The sequence below is a fragment of the Penaeus monodon genome, chromosome 18 (genome assembly GCF_015228065.2).
Source record: "Penaeus monodon isolate SGIC_2016 chromosome 18, NSTDA_Pmon_1, whole genome shotgun sequence".
Lineage (NCBI taxonomy): Eukaryota > Metazoa > Arthropoda > Malacostraca > Decapoda > Penaeidae > Penaeus > Penaeus monodon.
In genome coordinates this window covers 27701999-27715982 of record NC_051403.1, presented here as the reverse complement: position 1 = coordinate 27715982, position 13984 = coordinate 27701999, and the positions used below count along the sequence as shown (strand labels likewise).

The 13984-nt window shown below is 34.9% G+C and overlaps 1 protein-coding gene across 1 annotated transcript in view; it reads right to left on the bottom strand.

Annotated features, from left to right (window-relative positions):
• LOC119584362 (ras-related C3 botulinum toxin substrate 1) overlaps window positions 1–13984 on the bottom strand; it is an 85762-nt gene that overhangs the window by 8258 nt on the left and 63520 nt on the right. The gene's annotated exons all lie outside the window — the stretch shown is intronic.

The window sequence follows — 13984 nt, the reverse complement described above, 5'->3', positions numbered from 1 at the left end:
GGGGGGGGGGGGGGGAAGGCAGGTGAAATCTAAAAAAAAAAAACTAAAAAACAGACTAAAGGCAGATCAGTGTTGAAGTCATTTGGGTAAATACCATTATCTTGAAGATAAAAAGATTCAATGGGAGAATCATAAGTTTAATGTTTGACCAGATATGTGCAGAGATAGGGTTAGACAATAACAAAACTATCAACAACTTTCATTTCCACAAAATCTGAACAGAAAGGTTTTGCAAAAAGTACAGCCCCCCTACTCAATCGCTTTTCATAAACGGGGGGGGTCCTATCTTCCCCTGGGGTGCTGGGAAGTGCTAAATATATCACTTTGTAGCAAGATGTGGCCAGGTTTACATCTTTGCATTTTGGACTATCTTCATATTTCAATAATACTGTAAGTCAACTGGAAACTAGTCGCACATAAGCAACAACAAAAATCACATTGGTGTATGCATGATTCATTACTCGGTTAGAATTTGTTGGTGCTTTCCTTTTTCTCTTATTTCTTTTATCAACAGTGATGACAGTTTGTTTTAGTTCTGAGGAATCAATAAAATAACTGATCAAGGAGTACTTCACTCAATTTTCTTCTACCCTTCTAGTAATCAGATATCAACCAGAGGTGCATAACTACCCAGAGCTGACTACAAGGTTGCTAGGGCTGGAAAAGGCTAAGAAAAGCTAAGAAAATGAAGTCCCAGTTATTAGTAATTTATCAGATTTAGGAGTTTCTACATTCAAGATATGAAACCCTATAAAATCACCATACCATTGGGAAAACAATGCAATTTTAAATTTTCTAAAAAAAATTTCACATAAAAAGCCCTGTGATGGTTTTTAAATTTCCCCTTCACTGCATGTCACTAAAAAGATTTAGGAAAAAAGTTTCTCCAACAGAGAAACCTTTCTTCTCAATTTGCTTTAAAACTTTTATAAGTAATCAATAAACAGTGACAACAAAAAATATTTCATCATAACTACAATAATATTTACAGGAAGGAAACACCCCATAGGAACAATAAGAAAATCCTCCAGCAAATATTTAAAAAGTCCATCTCATCTCCTCCTATAATTTCAGGCAAATAAGATATGTTGAATGCCAATCATCATGACAAATTTTGTCCAAGCCATTTGAATGCTAATGCTTGTCATGACCTTTCCCAAAGCCAGATGCCGGGGATATCATGTCATAAACACATACATAGACTGATATAATCTACGATGATGACATACTGTTCTATGGAAGTATGTCAAGATCTTTTTAAAAATATATTGCATGCAGTGTAATCTGAGTATTATAGGGTGACTTTTTTTTTATTTAAAAAAATCAATAAATAATAAATAATAATAATAATAATAATAATAATAATAATAATTATAATAATAATAAAATCGTGAAACTTACAATTTTTATTTGGTAAAATGTATGTTTTTGTGAATAATAGTTTTTAGGTCCCCAAACCCCCCATTTTTGTTTTTCTATAAAAGAATCAACTGTACTAATAACCCCAAGAATTCTGTAATCTTCAAACATAACAATTAATCATAATTCAAGAATCATAATCAAGGATTTCAATTTTTTTTCCATTTTACTATAATTATACTGAAAAATTAATCACTATTGTTTATAAATAATTAGATCAATACAGTCAACCTTTACATACTGAATCATATTTGCAATCAATCGCATGGCCTTGACTTTCCCCCTACAGTTTTTGGAAATTTTCCCCAATCTTTACAACTAGAAAATAGCTTTTGCTGTGCCAAGTACAGCAGCCCTTTTATTTCTGGAGTATCGTTTCTCTCTCTCCTTCTTTTCATTACTCTGTGCTTTTATATATAATTATATTATAAATATATATATTATATAATATATATAAAATATAATATAAAATTTAAAATTTTATATTATTTTTTTTTTTTTTTTTTTTTTTTTTTTTTTTTTTTTTGGGGGGGGGGGGGAGGGGGGAAATGCTCTGCACATAGGGGGTTTGCTCGGGGTTTACCACTAAGGGGGAAATTAGTAGATTTTGTGAACTTACTGATTTCACCTTTCCCTTGAATTAGGGGGAAAAAAAGTTTTTTTACTTGCTAGGAAATTAAAAGGTATTATTTTTTTTTTAAAGACTTTATAATTACTATAATTTATGCCTTTTAGTAACAATACCAAGCCCCTGTCTTTTTTTAAAAAAATCAAACGGGAAAGGCAAAGGGTAATTTTCATTGTTTTTTTAAGAAGTATTATTTTAAATATTAAATTGTTTCAAGTCTGGACAACCCCTTGGGTTTTAAAAACCAATTTAACTCATTTTCCCTTGTTCATCCCCTCTTTTTTCCTGCCTAATTTTCCTTTTCCCTTTTTTTAAAAATGATTCTATTACGGTTTTTTAAAAAAAATCCCTGGGAAAATTTATCCCCCCTTTTTCAAAAAAACCTGTTTAAAAATTTTTTTTTTTTTTTTTATTTTTTTTTTTTTTTTTTTGTTTTTTTTTTTTTTTTTTTTTTTTTTTTTTTTTTTTTTTTTTTTTTTCCCCCCTTTTTTTTTTTTTTTTTTTTTTTTTTTTTTTTTTTTTTTTTTTTTTTTTTTTTGTTTTTTTTATCATTATCACCTGGAAAAAATGTTAAAACCCCTTGTCGCAGGTAGGTAGGTAGGTAGGTGGGTAGGTGGGGGTAGGTAGGAGGGGGTAGGTGTGGTGTGTGTGTGTGGGTGTGTGTGTGTGGTGTGTTGTGTTGGGTGGGTGTGTTTGTGGGTTGTGTGTGTGGGTGTTGTGTGTGGTTTTGGGTGTGTGTGAATGACTATATAAATATGTATATATAAATACAAGTATATATACATGTATGTATAAATACATGTATATATAGGGTAGGTGGGTAGGTGGGAAGAGGGTAGGGGGTGGTGGGTGGGTAGGAGGTAGGTAGGTAGGTGGGTAGGTGGGTGGGGTAGGTAGGTAGGTGGGTGGTAGGTAGGTGGGTGGTAGGTAGGTGGGTAGGTAGAGGAGTAGGAGGTAGGTAGGTGGGTAGGTAGGTAGGGTGTGTTTGGGTGTGTGTGGTGTGGTGTGTTGTGTTTTTGGTGTGTTTTTTGTGTGTGTGTGTGTGTGTGGTGTGTGTGTGTGTGGTTTTTTTTTTTTGTGTGTGTGTGTGTGTTGTGTGGTGTTGTGTGGGTGTGTGTGTGTGTGTGTGGGGTTGTGTGGTGTGTGTGTGGTGTGGGTGTGTGTGTGTTTTGAATGACTATATAAAATAATGATATATAAATACAAGTTATATACATGTATGTAAAAAACAGTATTTTATAGGGTAGGGGGTAGGTGGGTGGGTGGGGGGGTGGGTGGGTTGGGGGGGTGGGTAGGAGGTGGTAGGTAGGTAGGTGGGTAGGTAGGTAGGTAGGTGGTAGGTGGGTAGGTAGGTGGGTAGGTAGGTAGGAGGTAGGTAGGTGGGTAGGTGTGTTGTGTGGTGGTGTGTGTGTGTGGTGTGTTGTGGTGTGTTTTGTGTGTTTTTGGTGTGTGGTTTTGTGGGGGTTTGTGAATGACTATAAAAAATAATGTATATATAAATACAAATAAATACATTTTGTAAAAATACAGTATATATACATTATTACACACATTGTTATAATAAATGTATGAACATACACATGTCAGGGGGGTTTGTTATATTATATCAATGCGCATTGCATTTTCCATCTTTTATGTATAAAAAAACCCCAGTAAATTGTCATAGTTTCAAATTTTAAACAAATCTCCACGGGTTTTCCCCCTGGGAGTGTTGTAAAAAAATCACTATCATGACTCATTTTTGAGTAGATAGGGAATGTCCATGGAGTAGTGAGTTTAGTTGCACATTCTTTTTTTGGGGGTTGTGTGGAATGGTTGAGGGGTTAGTTCGGCCTGGTCAGGGAGTTTGTTATATATCTATATCAATGGCATTGCTTATTCCCTTTTTTACATAAAACCCCATACATCTGACTTTTGGGGAAATTTTGTTCATCATTCTTAAGCGTCGAGGGGTAACATGTGTAAGCCCCAAATTGATTTCCTTTCCCTTAATTTTTTTTTTGTATTTTTAAAAACTTTGCACTGTTCTCAAAAATTCTGATATTTACAATAAAACTTCGCAATGTCACCAATAATTTTAACAAAATATTTCCCCAACAACACTTTTAGGAAAATTCTCTTGATAAACTAAAAATAAGTTGCAGAAGTTTTCAGTTTCCCCCCACAGAGCTTAAGAATGATGAGACAAAAATTCCACCAACCCGACAAGGGTCGTGGAGTTGTATTTTTAAAAAAACGGACTATCACCAAAATGCTGAACATCCCAAAAGACCCTGCCAAATTTAAAAGGATCCAATGTAATTACCCCCTTATTGATCTCGAAGACAAAATAAAAAAACTACTTGGGGGATCAAATTGTCCCTTAGTGAAAAAAACCTTAACTTATTATCACTTCTGGTTCCCCAACCCGGATTTCTTTATGGCCTCTTAAAAGTACAAACCAATATTCCACTTAACCCCTTTTTTGCTAAATTTTTGGGTTTCCCCTTTTGTCTCCTTTAAACCCCTTTCGCCAGGTCATTGTAGACATGTCATAGAAAACCCCGGGTCTCTCGGCAGGGTAAGCGTTGTCGTGCGGCGACGTGCCAGAGCGAGGGAGCGGGACGTTTGGTTCGCAGGGGGACCCCGCCCACTGTCGGGCCCTTTTGCCAGATATCACTGATTTTAACTACTCCGTGAATTTATTCCGGCGAAAACGGGTTAACTACCAAAAAGTATCCCACTGAAAATTTTCCAACCTTTTGTTAATGAAACATATCCCTGACCCAAAAACCTGTCACTATGGAATTTTTGCGTGGAATCGCGTTTACCAATGCCCCTTCTAAAAAACCATGAATTTAACTAACAACATAAAATCCACCTTCTTGAAAACTTTGGTTTTGACAAAAGATATTTCAAAAAATTACTATATTGCACCACCCTCGTATTTTATATGACAATTATCATAACCCAAACGGGGGGGTTTTTAGCAAGGGCTCCCCACTTGGCCCCTTTTCATATCCAAGCTTTTTTTTGTCACCACGAAAAAACTTGCTCAAACATGCCCACTTGAATTTAGCCCATTTACTCCCGTCGATATATGATGACACATTGTTGTTAAAGACCCCTCACATGAAAATTATTCTTAAATTTATTAAAAACCTTAAACACCAAGTATTAAATTCCCAGTGAAATGAAAGAATAACCATCCCCTTTTTAGACACGTGTTACAAGATAATTTTGGGCCGCTCCATACCGCTTTTACCGAAAAACCCCCCAAACCCTTATGGCCTCACCCTTCATTTTTCAGAATATCCTTTAATCTTAAATCAACAGAAAAAAACATCATCATAGACCCTAAACCTATGTAGAAATTGGCCAAAATTTCATGTGTAAAATTTTTCAAAAAAAAAAAATTTTGAAAAATAAGGGTACCCATTATATCTAAAAACAAAGACTTTTTTTTGAAAAAAAATTCCGATAAACCCGTTTTACTTTTTTAACCAATGCCGACGGGGTGGCATGTCGCACATCCCTGGCATGGCGGGACCTCTGCGGGGGGACGTACGACATCCCATAATATATGAAACATCCAGAGTTTTTTTTTAAACACGGCAAAAGTTATTTTTTGCCATAAAAGTTGATTAAGTGGGTTTTTAACATTTTCTCATTTTCCCAGCAACAAACAAAAAAAAGCAAAAAGACAATTCAACCTTGATGCTGCCACTTTTATTTTTTTCGGAATAGATAAATAATGTAACTATGGAGTCTTTATAACAAAAAAAAACCCTTCAGTCCGATTTCGGGAATTTTGGAAAGTAGAGACTTAAAAAAAAAAATGAAAAAATTGAAAAAAAATAACATATTTGTAGATTACGAGAAAGGCTGGGTGCGGTTTTGGCTTGAGTGGTGCGTTGGGGGCGCGAAAAAACCCCCCGGCAGTGAGGCCCCTGGCCTTATGAATGTACCGTAATTGGGTTTAAAAAGGGATCATAGATATGTAAAACTACCATTGTGGGGAATTAAAGTTTGAAGTCAGAAAACAATTAAAAACGTCCTACAAAATAATTACGCAGAAAATTCACCTTTGTCTTCGGAAATTTTAACACTTTTGCCAAGTCTTAAAACAGCCTATGAGATGCCAATTTTTGAATTTGTGTTTAATGTGGTTTTATTTTTTTCCCTGTCCGATGAAAAGTCAAGTACGTGGGGTCACTTACGGATTATGTCACGCATAATGGAACCAAAGGCAAGTCATTTCGTAGGACTACCGCGAGCAGCCCATCTTCCTCGGCTAGAAGAGAGCACTCTCACCAACACTCAACCTTTCCCAAACCCACAGACTTTAATTTTTATCTTCTCATTCCTTTCCCGCTAGACCTCATGATCTCGGAAATTTTGGGTAGACCCAAAAGAGGAAACAGAGCTCAACAAAATACACCCACCCACCCTGTTTACTATTTGGTTTGTCCGTCCCTGACTATACCCATGTTGGTTAGTTTCTCATTTTTTTTTTCCAATTTTTTTTCTTTTTTTGTTTTTTTTTAAAGTTATCCCCTTTTGTTAATATCACCCTTTTGGTTAGTTTTCATATTTTTTTTCCAGTGTTTTTGTTTTGTTTTTTTTTTCTAAACGATAATTTTTGTTAATATACTATTTTTTTTGCTAACACTTTGAAATTTTGAATTAGTTTTGAATTTGGAGAACCTCTTTAAAATATTCCTTTTGTCTAATGCAGTTTTTTTGGTTTTCACTTTTACAGCATGAGATAGAGATAAGATTAACTCAAAAACTTTTGCTAATAAACATAAAATTATTCCGGCCGTTTTGGTTACTCTTCGTTTTGACTATTATATATTAATATAATTATAAAATTATATAAATATTTTTAAAATAATATAATATATATATTTATATATCATATTATTATATATTTAATATATACATATAATATGTAGAAAATTACAAAAATCTAAATTTTCTTTCTCAGTTTTGCCTTGAATTTTATGGTAAGGCACAGGGTATTCCTAAACCCTACAATCACAGTTTGGGGTTTATTGAGGCCACAAGAGGGCCCCAAAGTTTTTTTGTTTGAAAAATCAAGTCTCGGGTTTTTGCATCACAATCAAGTTGTGGCAATTACAATGATAATCCAAAACTGAATATAAGTGATGTCATTTTTTGGCCCAAATAATATTTTTTTTTTTCTACCTCATATCCACAACATCGGAAAGGACATGGGAATATATCTTTAGGGTTTTTTAAATAGAAAACAAAAGAAAAAACTACTGTGAATAGGATGGGTGTCAAAAAAAATTTAAAAAACACCCTGGATAATGTTGGTGAATTAGTGGGGAGTAGTCCCAGAAAAATGCTGTTTAATTTTGATGGACATCGGTAAAAATAGGTAACTAGACAACATGTCACCTTTGTTATTCAACGAAATTTACATTGTCACTCACATGAGGCAAAAAAAATCTCTAAAATGAGCACATACCCCCTGTTCCTACCATTCAAACTTACCTGGGGGTATAAAATAGGGGTTAGCTTCTTGTCCTTCAGCTTATCTAGCTCTCACGGTCGTCTCGCAGATAAGTTCGTTCCTCCCAGGATGATGGGGGTTTTTGGGGTTGGGGAAAATGATGACGTCCCTCAGGGTACCACAAAAAGGGGAAAAAGGGATATAGTAAATTTGGACCCGGAAATTTTATGACCCTTGCGGGGGGAGGGAAGGGGGGGGTTAAGGGCAAGTAACAAAATTTTATTCTGTTATCAGTATTGTCTAAATTAAGATTCTGCAAAAGATGCAGCATACAGAAAATTTTTAAACCCCCTTGGTTTGGGAAACAGGTTTTCTCTTTTGGGTATTAAGGGGGCACTTGATTTTTTCTACTGGAAAATGAGTGTCAAAAGTATTGGAGAAATGGCTGGAAGAGTGCTGGTCCAGATGGAACATCCCATGCTCAGTGCTGGGGAGGGTGTATTACAAAAAATTTTTTAATACAGAAATGTTTTTTTAAAAAAAAAAGCAAAATGATTATTGTTATTTTTATTGCACTGAGCTGTAAATCCCTAGAGATAATATGAAGGTGAAGGAAAAGTCTATTCCCTTTCTTGATACAGATATCAAAGCAAATATAGCAAAAAAAAAAAGTGCAGAAGATAATGCTATGAAAACGGGGAGGTCCCACACCACACTAGTTTTGTTGGGTTTGGACCTACAAGCCACACCCCGGGGAGAGTCATACCTAGTTACCCAACCCCTGGATTTTGGTCATGCATGCACAGTGAGGCCCCCCAGACCCATAGGAAAATAATGAAAATTTAATTTTATTAACCGATTGCCGACAGGTGGCAGTAGACATGCCAGGCAGGGGGACCATCTGCCGGGGGCAGTAGGGAATTTCCATGGTGACTAGAACACCCACAATTTTTTTTTTGTTAAAATCATGGCAAAAGATTATTTTCGCCATGAAAGTGTGTTTAAGTGGGTTTTTAAAACTTTTCCTTTTACCATGAAAAAACCAACAACCGCAATAAACTCCATGATGCACACACGTTATTTTTTTGGACTATAGACTAAATAAGATAAAATATGGAGCTATATAACAACAAAAGTACCCTTTCAGTTCGTTTTATCAGGAAGTATGGAAAGTAGAGACTTTAGAAAATAATGAAAACTGAAAAACAACATATCTTTTTAGTTTTACGAAAAAACGGCATGGGATGTGGAATTTGGCATGAGTGACGCACATGATCGGGCGACGATTAAAGCCCCGGCAGGAGCCCCGGGCCTCCTATGAATACTCCCCGTCAGAAAGGGGTTAAAAACCCCCAACCCGCCCCCCGATCACGGCAGTGAAGAACTTTAAAAAAGGGGAAAAAGCCTATCAAGTTTTGTTGTGCCAGTATGCATTGGAGCGGGGCACCAGGGCCCTTAACATGGCCTCCTTCCCCATCTTTCCCCTTTTCTTTGTTTTATCAGGCTATATTTTTCTATTCCTTTACACAAAATGTTTTCTGTTTTAATGACAAGAAAGGCAAGAAAAACCTTTTGACCAGTTCTTTAAAAACTAAACTTCCAAAATGAGAACAATTTTAACACCCCCAAATTTTAAAAATTTGGGAAATTGTTTTATATGGAGGAAATAACGGCAGAGGGCTGAAATAAGGGGGAGGAACAAGGGAGAGGGAGAGGGGAGAAAGAGAAAAAAAGAAAGAAAGAAAAAGAGAGAGGGAGAGAGAGAGAGAGAGAGAAGAGAGAGAGAGAGAGAGAGAGAGAGAAGGGGAGAGAGAGAGAGAGGGGAGAGAGGGGAGAGGGGAAAAGAGAAAGAGGAGAAGAGAGAAAAAGGGGGAGAGAGAAGAGAGAAAGAGAGAGAAGAGAGAGAAGGGAAAGAGAGAAAGAGAGAGGGAGAGAGAGAGAGAGAGAGAGAGAAAGAGGAGAGAGAGAAGAAGGCCCCCCGGAAAAAAGGGGGGAAGGAGAAGAGGAGGAAAAGGCGGGGGGGAGAGGGGAGGCAAGTTCCTACCTTTGCCCCCTGATTTTTCCCTCAAAAACTTGGTGGGTTGAAAAAAGGGGAGGAAAAAGATGAAGGAAAAAATGTAAAAAAGTGTAGAGGAAAAAAAAAAACAATCATTTTTTAAACTTTTGTTCACAGGCACAAATTTTGGGGCCACCCCAGCCCCGCTTTTTTGTTCAATCAAAATGGTTAGGAAATTAGGGGCCCAAAAAATTTTAAGGATAAAAAAAGATAACAAATCGGGGGAACAATAAAATGAAACCATTTGTAAAAAAAATTGGGGTTTCAATTAATTTCCCCAAATTTTGCGGGCCCGCCCAAAAATTTTTTTTGATTTTAAATTCAATAAATTCCCAGTTTTCCCCCCAAAACCCGGACCCCAAAACCAAAAAAAAATTTGCTGATAACCCAGGGAAAAAATTTAAATGGAACAAAACTTCTTTTTGCTTTGGGCAATAATTCTTTAAAGAAAAAAAAAGAGGGAGGCTATTCATAGGTTTCCCAAGATGTAAACCAGGCCCAAAAAAAATAATTTTTTCCAATTGGGCCCGGGTTCAAACTTCATAGTTGGTACCTCAGGGGAACCCAATACAGGACTCAACCCATTTTAAAAACAACAAAATGGGGCGCCAAAGTCAAAAACCTTTTTTAAAAGGGAAATAATAAAACAAAACAATTTTTTCCAAAAAATTCTGTTTTTAAAAAAATTTCTAAAAATAATGGGGGAAAAAAATAAAATAGGGAAAGTTTCTATATTACCAACCCAATAAAACAACAAAAATAAATTTAAAAAAAAAATTTTAAAAAAACCCCAACGGGCTAGTGGGCAAAAAAAAATTCTAATGAGGTAATTTCCAGGCGTAAGGGCCCTCAAACCCTTGGAAAAAGTTCCGGGGGAAAGGGAAAAAAATTCAAATGGTTTTAAAGACTAAAAAAGAAGGTATAAAATTCCCCTTTAATTTTCAAACCAAAATAATGGGTTTTTCTTACAACTGTAAATTTTGGGGGAAAAAAGAAATACAGGGGAAAAGTCTTCACCAATTTCAGTTTTAAAAAAGAAAAGCCCAAAATTTTAGTTCCCCCAAGTCAAGCATAAGAGAAACAAAAAAAAATCAATATAAATAAGTGTTTTTTTTAACAGGCGTTTTTTACATTTTTTGGATTTTCCCCAATTTTAGGGTGAAAATTTTTTTAAAAAAATTAAATTTTTGTTTTCCTAATTGTATAAATCACAAAAGGTTTATTACGCAAATCTTAAATTTTTTCAAAAACTATAAAAAATGGTTTTTACCTTTACCCCTGTAAAAATAAGAAATCAAAAAACCCCCCCTTTCCTCAATTTCGTTTAAAATTAAAAACCCTTTGTTTTGCAAAAAAAAAGGGTCACAAGAAAAAAATTTTAAAAAATCAAATAAATACTGGGGGTTAGGCAAAATCCAATCATAAAGTACTTTAAAATTCTTTAATTTGAATATGTTTCATTATAACACCATCATCAATGATGTGAATTTTAAAATAAAAGGAAAAAGTAGTTAGTAGTAGTAGTAGTAGTAGGTAGTAGTAGTAGTAGTAGAGGTTTGTGTAGTAGTATATAGTATAGTAGTAGTGTAGTAGTAGTAGTAGTAGTAATAATAATAATAATAATAATAATTAGTTAATAAAAATCAACATTAGTAAATAATATAATAATAATAATAATTAAAAAAAATAATAATTAATAATAAAAGGGAAAAAGAAGAAGAAAAAGAAATGTCTGAAATAAAGCTTTTCTTTCCCCCCTTTTTGGGAAACATGTGGAGGCAAAGGAGAGGTAAGACATATCGGCTGTTTTCAGAGGCACACTTTTCCCGTCAGAGATAAATCACGAACCCCACCTGAATGACAAACTCTTTCTCTGCAAATTGCCAATATTCTCCATCAAGCCTAACTGTAGAGTACTCGTGGTTTTTCAGACTGGGGGGTAATAAACAAGGCTGCAAATTCAATAAATATGAAATATAAAACAAGTAAAGGGTAATACAGAAATACAAGGAAAACCATCATTTCTTTTTAAAGTCAAAAACACTGCAAAAATTTTTCAGGACTCTTTTTGATTCCCTTGTTGACTAAAATACCCACATTTTGGGCAAAAATAGGGTAATAAATTTGAAAATTTCCCGAGTAACGGAGGCTTTAGTAAGCTGTGGGGAAAATGGCTTCATAGAAAAAAGGGAACAATATAGTAGCAAACAAAACCATCAAATTCACCTAAAAATTTGAAACTGTACTTCTTGAGGGGCAATAACTTTTTTATGAACTAAAAAACCAAAATAATGTATGTTCAAATCAAAATTACATAATCTTTATTCTACAATAAAAAAGTGATTGTTTTTAAACCAGATGCCCTCTATAGTAACCCTTACTGCTAGAAACAAAATTGAATCCCTGGAAATCTTACAATGCATGCCCAAAAATCAAAAAACGGGAATTTACTGAAAAAAGTCTACAATTCATGCCAGAACACACAATAAAAATTTGGGAATGATTTAGAATAAAAAAACCCACTAGTGGCTTGATAAGAGCGAGAAATTTTATTTTTAAATTTTTATATGATACTAATTTACTTATGTAAATTGTAGCAGGTTTAGTCTTTTGCAGCTTGAAGGGGGTTTCCCCTTTCCCTTCACAATCAAAGAATCAGCAAAAAAAAGGCCCCTTTTAAATTTCTGTTTTACCAAGTTTTGCCCCAAAAAAAAAAAATATGGTTTGAAAAAAAAAGCAAGAAAATAGTAATATATATGAAAAAAGTGGGAAAAAACAAAAAGAAAAGCAAGTTAAAAAAATTTTAATTAAAAAAAAAACATAATGAGAGAGGAAAAGGGGGGCGGAAGAGAGAGAGAGAGAGAAAAGGAGAGAGAGAGAAGGGGAGAGAGAGAGGGAGAGAGAGAGAGATAGGGAGGAGAGGAGAGAGAGGAAAAGGGGGAGAGAGAGAGAGAAAAAAAAGAGAGGGAGAAAAGAAGGGGAGAGAGAGGAGAGAAAAGAGGAAAAGAGAGGAAAGGGGAGGGTAGGAGAAAAGAAAGAGAGGAAAAGAGAAAGAGAGAGAGAAAAGAGAAAGAAAAGAGAGAGGGAGAAGAGAAAAGAAAAGAGAGAAAGGGAAGAGAAGAGGGGGAGAGAGAGAGAGAGAGAGGGGAGAGAGAGAGAGAGGGGAAAAAGAGAGAGAGAGGAAAAAGGGAGAGGAGGAGAGAGAGAGAGGGGAGGAGGGAGAGGGAGAGAGAGAAAAGGGAAGGGAGGGAGGAGAGAAGAGGGGAAGAGAGAGAGGGAAGAGGAGGGGAGGAGGAGAGGGGAGAAAAGGAGAGGGGAGGAAGAAAGAGAGGAGAAAGAAAAGGAGAGGAGAGAGAGAGAGAGAGAGAATCCATGGGTAAGAGAGAAGGTAGCTAGATTTGCATATCAAAGAAACAGTAAATTAAAGTCATCTCATATCCCAGGAGTCCCAAATCATGCAATGTTTTAGTGGATTTTTTTATGAATTCTGTTTACGCACATTTAACCCCGAAGCAAGAGTCACCATGGAGTCAATATTAGGGCCCCCCTTACCTAAATTTTTTGGGCCCCCCCAAACTTTAATTTTTTATAGAGAAAAGTTTATTTTTTAAAATAATATTAAAAATAATAATGTTAAAAGATAAAAAAAAAAAAAAAAATAATAAGATTATATGAAAAAAAAAAAAAATTTTTCCCAAAATTAAAGAAGGGAAAAAAACCGGGCACAGTAAAAAAGACTTATGGTGAGAAGCACTTGTGGGGTAACAGGAAAAAAAAAATAAAACTACACTACAGTGGATAGTTTTTTTCATATACCAAATCCCAAGGGACATTATATATATATTATTTGACTTTAAGATAAATATGGTCAAGGAAACACCCATGTAACAAGCGGACATATTAAAAAAAAACACATGTACTACATCTCAGAGAAAAAAATTAGAAACCCAAAACCCGGGAAATTAATCACCTTTTAAAAACCTTTCCAAAACCTTTGAATTGCCCTGTTTTGGGTATAGTGCTTTTTTTTGCAATATGACAAAATTTTTATTTATAGCAAAATGTGGGCATTTAAAGTAGATGAATGAAAGAATAAATAAATAAAAGCATAAACAAAAACTGAATAAATAAAGTAATTCAACACCCCCGCAAACATCAGTAAATTTATCAAACCCTTTCGACCTAACAGCTTTTAAAATCGTTTAAAAGAAAAATGTTAGAGAAAAATGAAAAGCAGAAAAAGACAATCCCCCTTAAAAAAATAGCATGCAGGCTGAGCACCCGAAAAAGGGGCTGTGATGTAAAAAAATTTGGGGGGTTTATTAAATTGGGAACCAACGAAAAAAGAAAAAAAATTTATAATTAAAAAAAAAGGGGTTGGGTTTTTAACAATTTTTGCCCCAAAATTTTGCTGTAAAAA